The sequence below is a fragment of the Haliotis cracherodii genome, unplaced genomic scaffold (assembly GCF_022045235.1).
Source record: "Haliotis cracherodii isolate W230 unplaced genomic scaffold, xgHalCrac1.p SCAF_4, whole genome shotgun sequence".
NCBI lineage: Eukaryota > Metazoa > Mollusca > Gastropoda > Lepetellida > Haliotidae > Haliotis > Haliotis cracherodii.
Genome location: NW_027266297.1, coordinates 53,015,552 through 53,024,307, shown reverse-complemented (window position 1 = coordinate 53,024,307; position 8,756 = coordinate 53,015,552). Strand labels below are relative to the sequence as shown.

Sequence of the window (8,756 nt, the reverse complement as noted above, 5' to 3'; positions counted from 1 at the left end):
ATTTTCTTCTTTAATTTTTTTAAAATTATTTACGTCCTATGTGGCATTTTATACGAACATTTGCTTCATAACGGACAGGCAATAGTCAACAAAGAGCTTAGCATCATCAGTATGATGATTGTCGACGGAAACATGTTAAGTGACAAGTTCATCTTTGATGGTGATGGTTAATTATATTAAGCGAATTTGAGTTCACTTGCCAATTCAAAGTTGGATGAAATTAAACTTACTTCAATTGTCAGTTGAAACTAGAATCCTCTATTCTAACAATCTACACCCTCCCTTGCCTTCCTTCTTTCAACAAAAGATGCAGACACTCCGGGGTTGTAAAAAACTTTACGCACTGACAACCGTGATAGACCGTCTCATACTGACTCAAAGGTTTCTAAATGACACAGCGACTGGCCAGACTGAGTCACGTGACACAACTCAAGTTGAATACCAGACGGACGACTTTACAAATGGTTGATTTCGTTCACTAAAACACGAGGAGAAACGAAAGGATAGTAATATTCTATGTGAGGAAACAAAATAAGGCACATGGTCAGTGTGAATAATGTCGTTGTGTAGCAATGTGTTGCTAGTATGAGGAGTACCCTTCGTCCTGACACAGCCTACTTGTAGGTGAGTACGATGGCTTTGCTTTCAGCGAATGACCTTTTTTCCGCCTACTGAACACATCTTTGACTCACACCGGTGGCATCCGTCACAAAAATATGCACAGACTACAGACGAACTTGTGGCTTCAGTCAACCGTTCATGCAATCTCTCTGGTCTCAAGTGGCTGTGTATTTGCAAGGACAGCTGGTGGGTTTGAGTAATATGGTCTACCCCTGCAAAGAGTATGATACAAACTCTACTGAACTATGGAGAAGATGCTAAGACAAGTCAGCTAACGTCTCAGTTGTTCTACTAAGACACTAGACTCTTTTTAAAATTTAGATTTAATTTGTTTGACCAATATGTATTTCTAGATATTCTATAAAGCTAAATAAAAGCTATTCTAAGTGAATATAAATCTATAATGTAAATGGTAATTCTATGGATTGTACCATGTATAGTTTGAATTTTCATGTGTCCAATTATCATGTTTATTCAAATGATATTTTTTCAAGATAAAGTTATATTCACTAGATTATTGCCTGTACTTGTCTTTGTGATTACCTTGTATTTTTTTCCATAAAACAGAAAATCATGGAAAGTTTGAGCGATCTGCATGGAGCGAATTTGCATATGTGTGTTCTACTAAGTAAAAGTTTAATAACCACTATACATGTCATTATATTTAAATGAAATAACATAATTGTAACCGGAATAACTTCAGCTTTATTTTGATTTATTACACATGGAAAGTGGACAGTTTTAAAGACATTTATTGACCTTTTTCTTGCAGTACAAAAATGACGCTCGACGCAGGTTGCAAAATCGCGATTTTGAGGGTGACTCCACAAATGTGATGAAAACAGGAAGTGCATCCCTATATTTTCAATGTTAACATAATTATGATGTCATTGTAGGAAGTGTGTGTGTGTGTGGGGGGGGGGGTGGGGGGGGTGGGTGGGTGGGGGGGCATGCACGGTGGACCTAAGTAGCCAATGGTCTACTAGTGTTACGGACGCTGACATGATCCACCGACTTTGTATCAGGTGGAAACGCTAGACTTGTGAATAGAGGTAGATTTATAGAGGGTAGTAAAACCTTAACGGTTGTGGGTCCATTGTACGAAGATGTGTTTAATTTTGGATGTCACTTTGTGAATGGAGATGATATCAATATCAAAATGTTCAGATACAGCGCTCCCTTTTCTCTGATGTCTGGTGAAAAAGTAAAAGAGTACACCATAGATGTATTCAAGTTGAAAATGAACAATGCACTTATCTTAGTACATAATAACCTATTCGGAAGCAAGAGCGCCTGTTATCGTTATGCAAGGGCAGAAGTTAGAATGGCTAGTGTAGCGGCTTGTCAGATGTCGATCACGTTAGACAATCTGTTCCTCGATACCTGGCCCACGTGGGTTAAGTGGTAGGTTTGGTAAAAGTAGAAGCAGTAAATGGATGTTATGGGAAAACCTTTTTCAACCTTCAAGGTTCAAACGTTAAATCTGTTTCCCAGGAAGACTGATGGAAGCAGACGATAATCTGTTCTAGGGTAACTGGGAAATTGTATACAGTGTAACTCCGCTTTTCCGGACCCAATTAACTGGAACAATCGCCTACTGGACAATTTATGTGAAATGAAATAAATACTACATAATATGCTTCTTTTATCCGGAACTTCGGTTTCGGGCCCGGACAGTTAATTTCAGTTACCAACAGTGTAGAATACAGTGATGTGTCTCACTTACCGGGCAGCGACAAGGCTTGGTGATATTGTGAGTTCCACCTTGGCTCCATCTCGTGGATGTAAACATGTAGCTGGAACTTCCTTTCAACTCGGAAATAATCTCATTGTGTTTAAACTGGAAATATTACTGGGGGGGGGGGAGAGTATCTAAACATGGAAACGTGCGACTGTAGATTTGATAGGACATTGAAAACTACCAGTCTTTAATCTGACGCCTTTAGATTTTAAATAGATAAGAGGCACACTATTAAGAAATACGAGAAATGGTTAAAAAATGTTATATGCTTGACTAACTTTCAACTTTGGGCCATAACAAAAATGTTATATGCTTGACTAACTTTCAACTATGGGCCATAACAAAGGGAAGTAATAAATATATGGCATTGTTTGAGTAGTTCATTGCAAGTGCATTTGGTCTGTTTGTATATTAGTGACAGCCAGTTAAACGTGATAGGGGTCTAAATGGACACAAACATGGAAACGAACGAGTACTTAACAGTCATTAAGTTTTTTACTTTAGAAACCAATACTCCCCGGAACATTCGTGACCGCATGTCACAAGCGTACAAGGAAAAGTGTCCTAGCTATTCCACTGTTGAATGTTCGGCAGCATTCCACTTTTTCGGCACCAAAGAACTTCAAGCCTTCATGATCAGGTGAAGAAAGTTATGGCCACTGTATTCTTGGATGCAAAGGGTGTGATCCTTGTGATTACTTAGAAAGACGATTACCAGTGCCTACTATGCTGATTTTGCTTCATCGCCTGAGAGATTCTATCAATGAATAGTGGCGCGGAATGCTGACTACTGGAGTTCTACTACTTAATGACAATGCCTCTTCTCACAGCTCTCGACTTGCAAAGGCTGCTGTGCGACAATGTTGGTTCGAAGAGCTTCCTCACCCTCCATACTCGCCAGACCTGGCACTAAGTGATTTCCACCTGTTTACAAAACTGAAAGAACACCAACGTGGAAAGCGCTATGAGGACAATGTTGACCTCAAAGTTGCCGTGAATGTCCTCCCAGCCTTAAACATAGCTGCCCAACGTTCAACAGTGGAATGGCTAGAGCACTAATCTCCATACACTTGTGACATGTGGTCATGCATTTCTTGGGGAATGAATGAATGAATGAATGAATGAATGAATGAATGAATGAATGAATGAATGAATTATCTTTATTTCCTTCAGGGGACGCATGTATGTATATATTATAGTATAAGTTTTTCTATTATTTAATTGAATCTTCATTGATGGAAGTTGAGGGACGTCCAGACCTTGGGTCGACGTCATCATCAAGGTTTGTCCTCCCAGCTGCCCAACGTGTAACAGTGGAATGGCTAGAGCACTTATCCCAATACACTTGTAACATGAGGTCATGAATTTCATGAAAAAATGCAATGACCTACTCAAACAATGTCATACATTGACTAGTTCACTTCGTGATGGCAAGTACTTTTTTACCAGCCCTCGTACAATGGGACATCAAATTTCAACACACAATAGGTTTACCTGAGCGGCCTCAACCCGTTTGATCTCTTGGTTATGTGAAAACACTTCTATTTCATCGACTGGTTGTTGTTGCTGCTGCGTGTTCTAGATTAGGTGAGGTAGGGAGCATGGTTGATCGAGCTCGACCTTTCACTAAAGGCTTGGTATCAGATTTAGCTTTGACGTTCACAGAAATAAGTCCACCGTTGTGTATCGGGAATATACAGACGAACAAGTACAAAGGGATAATGTCTCACGTAGAGTTGACAGCAATGAATATGTTGTGCCTTGTGCACATGTTATGCATATATCAATCTCTGGGCCTCCTCTTTCAATATTATTGGTATAAACTATAAAGGTTTTAATTGGTTGTGGGTCTGTCTCATAAGTCGCCACGTCTAAGTAATAAGTGTAAACTCCCCAATGCATGTACTGCCGCACAGATTGCACAATACGTCTATAGAGGTGTTATTAATATTTGTCAGCTTCCGTTTACTAAACCTTAACTCAGCCAAAGCTGTAGACGATGTATCAAGTTGACGTGGAAGCGGTAGGGTGAGTTTTCAAAAACAATTGTAATCTGAGATATGAAAGATCACATACTTATCCTTTATAACAAATTAAATCAATGTTCACCGAAGTAGTACACTTTTTCCCTTTTCTCGCTTTTTTCAAAACTTTTTCTATATTCCTTTTGTGGTAGAAGTCCTAATTTACTTTTGGAAGCTCTCGCTTAAACAAGACGCAATCTACACCAATATATACTGGTGTCATATCAGAATAGTCTCACTGCAAAGTGTTACCAGTAAATAATCGAGTCTGGTCAAGGCAATCCAACACAATATTAGCATATATCCACGTAATTGGGATACGATGACATGCATCAACCAGGTTGGCGAGCCTGACCACCCGATCCCGTTAGTCGCTTCTTACGACAATTATAGTCGCCTTTTACGGCAAGCATGGGTTGCTGAAGACCTATTGTACCCCGGATCTTCACGGGTCGTCTTCTGGTGGGGTATGATAGAGGTCAGGGCTTCTGGTCGTTGAACAAATTCATCGATATGTCTTCAGGGACATTCTTTTCCGCCAAAACAAATTCTAAGGAGGGGATGAATGGAGCTTTCTAAAGCTTTATATTCTGTGATGCGATGCGGTACAAAACAAACTGTTAGAACAACTTAGGCTCAGTGTCGACGAAGGTGGGAACAGGTATATGTTCCGATGTGATGTGAACCATGTCTCCATTCTATTAGGGACTGAATACAAATTGTTGGAGGAATTTCCATGATTAAGACTTTCTTGGTTTTTCAGTAAAACTGTTTATGCAAACCCCACAATAGAAAACGCAAAACTGTATTGCGTGTAACTGCAGATGGGTAGCTGGACATTGGAGACAGAATTTACATATGAAAATAGGGGAAATATAAAGTGGAATACCCCAATGGAATAAGAAAGATAAATAATATGTTGACTGTATGTTCTAACAAGAGTGAATTCCAAGCTGCTCCAATGTTAGAGACTAACTAGTCATCCCAGCAGTGCAGTGTTATGATTGCAGCACATTATGAGTCACTTAAATATTTTTGCTTTTATGTAAAACGATACATTTTTGTAAACACTTATGTTCATATTTTGAATAATAAATGCTGTATTAATATAACTACAGTTCTGTATGCTCGATATTAATCTCAACATCCATAACATGGCAACAGAATATTCAACAAAACAAACGACAAAGACAGGGAATATCCACCAAAATAGCATACAATATATGTTGTTGCGCACTATCATTCGAAATTCTAGTTATTAAGTTATCCTCATTGCTGACTATCTGCCAAATGTCGACCCTCCGCATCAGGAGCTGTGGATAGCCTAGTGGTTAAAGCGTTCGCTCGTCAGGCCGAAGACCCGGGTTCGATTTCCCACATGGGTACAATGTGTGAAACCCATTCCTGGTATCCCCCTCCGTGATATTGCTGGAATATTGCTAAAACTCACTCACTCACTCACTCACTCACTCACTCACTCAGCATCACCAGTCAGATTATAACTGAAAGTGCGTCATCTGGCAATTGTATTACTGACGAAAATATATGTCTTGTTACATCCTCTGAGTTAGGGAGTATGTGTAGGTGTGAGCATTATGAGTGGGATCACATCTTAACAAAACGCAAAACTTTATGGATGACAGCTTCTGGTTTATTGCATATGGTGATGTGGATTCTTACCCCGTTATCAAACTAGAGTGACTACAAGCTAGTGAAGTGAGGTAGGAGATGGTTGCTGAACAGGATGTATTGTTTCTCAAGTCGACTGAGGGTACTGGGGATCACATCTTGACGATGCTCCTCTTTATTCCTCCTTACATCACCTGACTTGTGAACCCGCCGATAACATCATCAGAACTTGCAAATCAATACATCATATTCTATATCATGGTGTTATCTGTTATAACATATGCGCGCACCACACGCCCACGCGCAGGCACGCAGGCACGCCCTCACACACTGATCATAAAAGGAGTGCCTGTATTCCGACAGTAGGCTAATGTGCAGTCATACATGATTCAGTGATTCAAGCCATAACGTCGCGTCGCGTGTGTGTGTGTGTGTGTGTGTGTGTGTGTGTGTGTGTGTGTGTGTGTGTGTGTGTGTGTGTGTGTGTGTGTGTGTGTGTGTGTGTGTGTGTGCGGGGGAGGAGGGGGGTGTGCGTGTGGGTGTGTACTAGTCCGGACTGATGCCGATTTATAGTGCTAACGACGTGTCCAAGATGATTACACTTATATAGCGACGTGCAGGCACACTGAGATACCATGCCGCGTTTTAACATGAATACTCCACTCAGACACAGTATACTCCGAGCCGACCATTCCTTGTTATAGCCCCGAGCGCCAGACATGGTAACAACAAGTACCACCTCTTAACGTCTTTTGGTATGACGCGGCCGGGGATCGAACCCGGACCTTCCGCTCTCCGGGTGGACTCTCAACCACAAGACCACGGAGCCGGTCCTTATATAGTATTCTACACAACTTTGGGGATATTAAAAGTACCCAGGTGACAACTGAATGTGACGTTTTCCTTGGATATGGCGTTATATGAATAGTATTGCCATGGAACTAACATAATCAGCTTCGTGTCAATGTATAGTAATCAGTGAGTTACACATAATCACAAGCCAAACGGCGCGTCAAAGGAACCTGCTGGGACAAGTGATGAGCAGTGATGTTCAGTCCAGAAACTGAAGGATATATAGAAAATCTCACCCGAGTGTCTTTTGATATCAAATATATCAACACGAGTTGATAAAAGTGGGAAAACTCCGAGGCTTCCCGGGAATTTTTTTCCACTTTTATCAACGAGTAATTTATTTATCATCCAAAATCATTCTTCCAACTTTTTGAGTTTGTAGAAAGTAATAAGCTGTGTCTTAAAGTGTAAAAAGTACTGCTAACAGCTTCAGTAGCAGAGCCATGAGCATGTCATTTGATTGTGACGTCATGGTAACCATTGACGTCAAAATGGTCTGCAAAGCATTGTGATGCAATTTCATTGCAGCGATATCTACAGTATAGATATCGCTTGATCTCACCCAAGCGATATCTCCTGTGGGAGCCAGTTTTAGATGATAAATTGTATTCTTCTTCGCTTAATTATTCATATGAATTCAAATATATATCAAATGAAAAGATATAAACTATGATGGACAAAAATATGTTCACTGCAATATGTTCATGGTGGTGTTATTCATTCAATAGTAATGATGTAAATAGGACAATATAGTTGCTCGATGACAAAGCTTATACCAGAACATGTGTACACAAACGGGACAGTTATTCCTTTATCTCTATATTTTCACTTACAAAAATGACAGTTATGAAATGATATTCTTTTCAAAATAATGAGGAATATTTTGATTAACGGCTCGTTCGACTTTTGGTACCAATCTGCTTTCCTCACATGTTAGTGAAGGGCTCTTCCCGCAACCAGTACAAAACAAACGTGAATGAAAGGAGAACATAATTGAGGGACTGTCTGTATTGCCTTGACAAAAACATGTACAAAGCTCTAAATTGATATTAAATTTATAAAATATTAAACATTCATAAAACAAGTTAATAATTTTGCAGATGCCAAAGATCTGTGTAGCTACACGTCTACTCACAATCTACATGATTGACAAGACTGAAATATGTATGATATTCACGAGCATATATAATGTGACATTTTCTTCTGCATTATGCTGTTCAATTATGCCGAATTTAATAATCAGACCTATTCACACTCGCACTTTTTCCACAAACAATATGGAAACGATGCGAATCATTGCACAGATGTAGGGACAGCATGTCCTGTCCTTCTCGTTGCCAGATGGCGCCGAAAACTGGACAAATGGTTTTCCAATTCCTAGAACTTTATGCGTTGTTATTGAATTTCGGAATATTTCTGAAAATAGAACATGGATACAAAGATAGTACTCACAATATCGCCGTGTCCTTAGAAGTAACACTCTTCATCTTGAAGGGGCGTCTATGTCTTATCCAAATTATTGCAAGGGAACGCGATAGTACAGCAATGGAAAGCGATAAATATATTATTAACCACGGCTGTTAGGAGCTTCTATAGATGCCCGTTTGTGGCAAATAACCTTTTACGTATTTTTTTTACAAGGACAAGGGGAATATAATTTTGGAAATCTGCAAAACTATTTTGGGGAGTATTGTCCAAAGCATTTAGAATCTAGTGCATCAAATAACGATGACATACCCGACCTCACAATGCAATATAGAATGAAGTATATATAATGTCTTTTCTCAAATGTATAACATATCCAATTTATATAACAATAACTTCTATTGAAAATCTTAGACTCAGTTGAAATCATAAAATTCAGTTTGTGCAATAATATGTATTCTTAA

General features: G+C 39.4%; 1 protein-coding gene across 2 annotated transcripts in view; it reads left to right on the top strand.

The window, feature by feature from the left end:
- The first annotated feature begins 439 nt into the window (after nt 1-439).
- Nucleotides 440-8,756, top strand: part of LOC139478983 (glycosyltransferase family 92 protein F55C10.4-like) — an 86,435-nt gene continuing 78,118 nt past the window's right edge. Inside the window, exon 1 of one of the 2 annotated variants that reach the window (XM_071261705.1) lies at nt 440-624. The gene's annotated coding sequence lies outside the window, so the exon portion shown is untranslated. Of the gene's footprint in view, nt 625-4,331; nt 4,391-8,756 lie in introns of those variants that run through there. The other variant, XM_071261706.1, reaches the window with a different exon arrangement.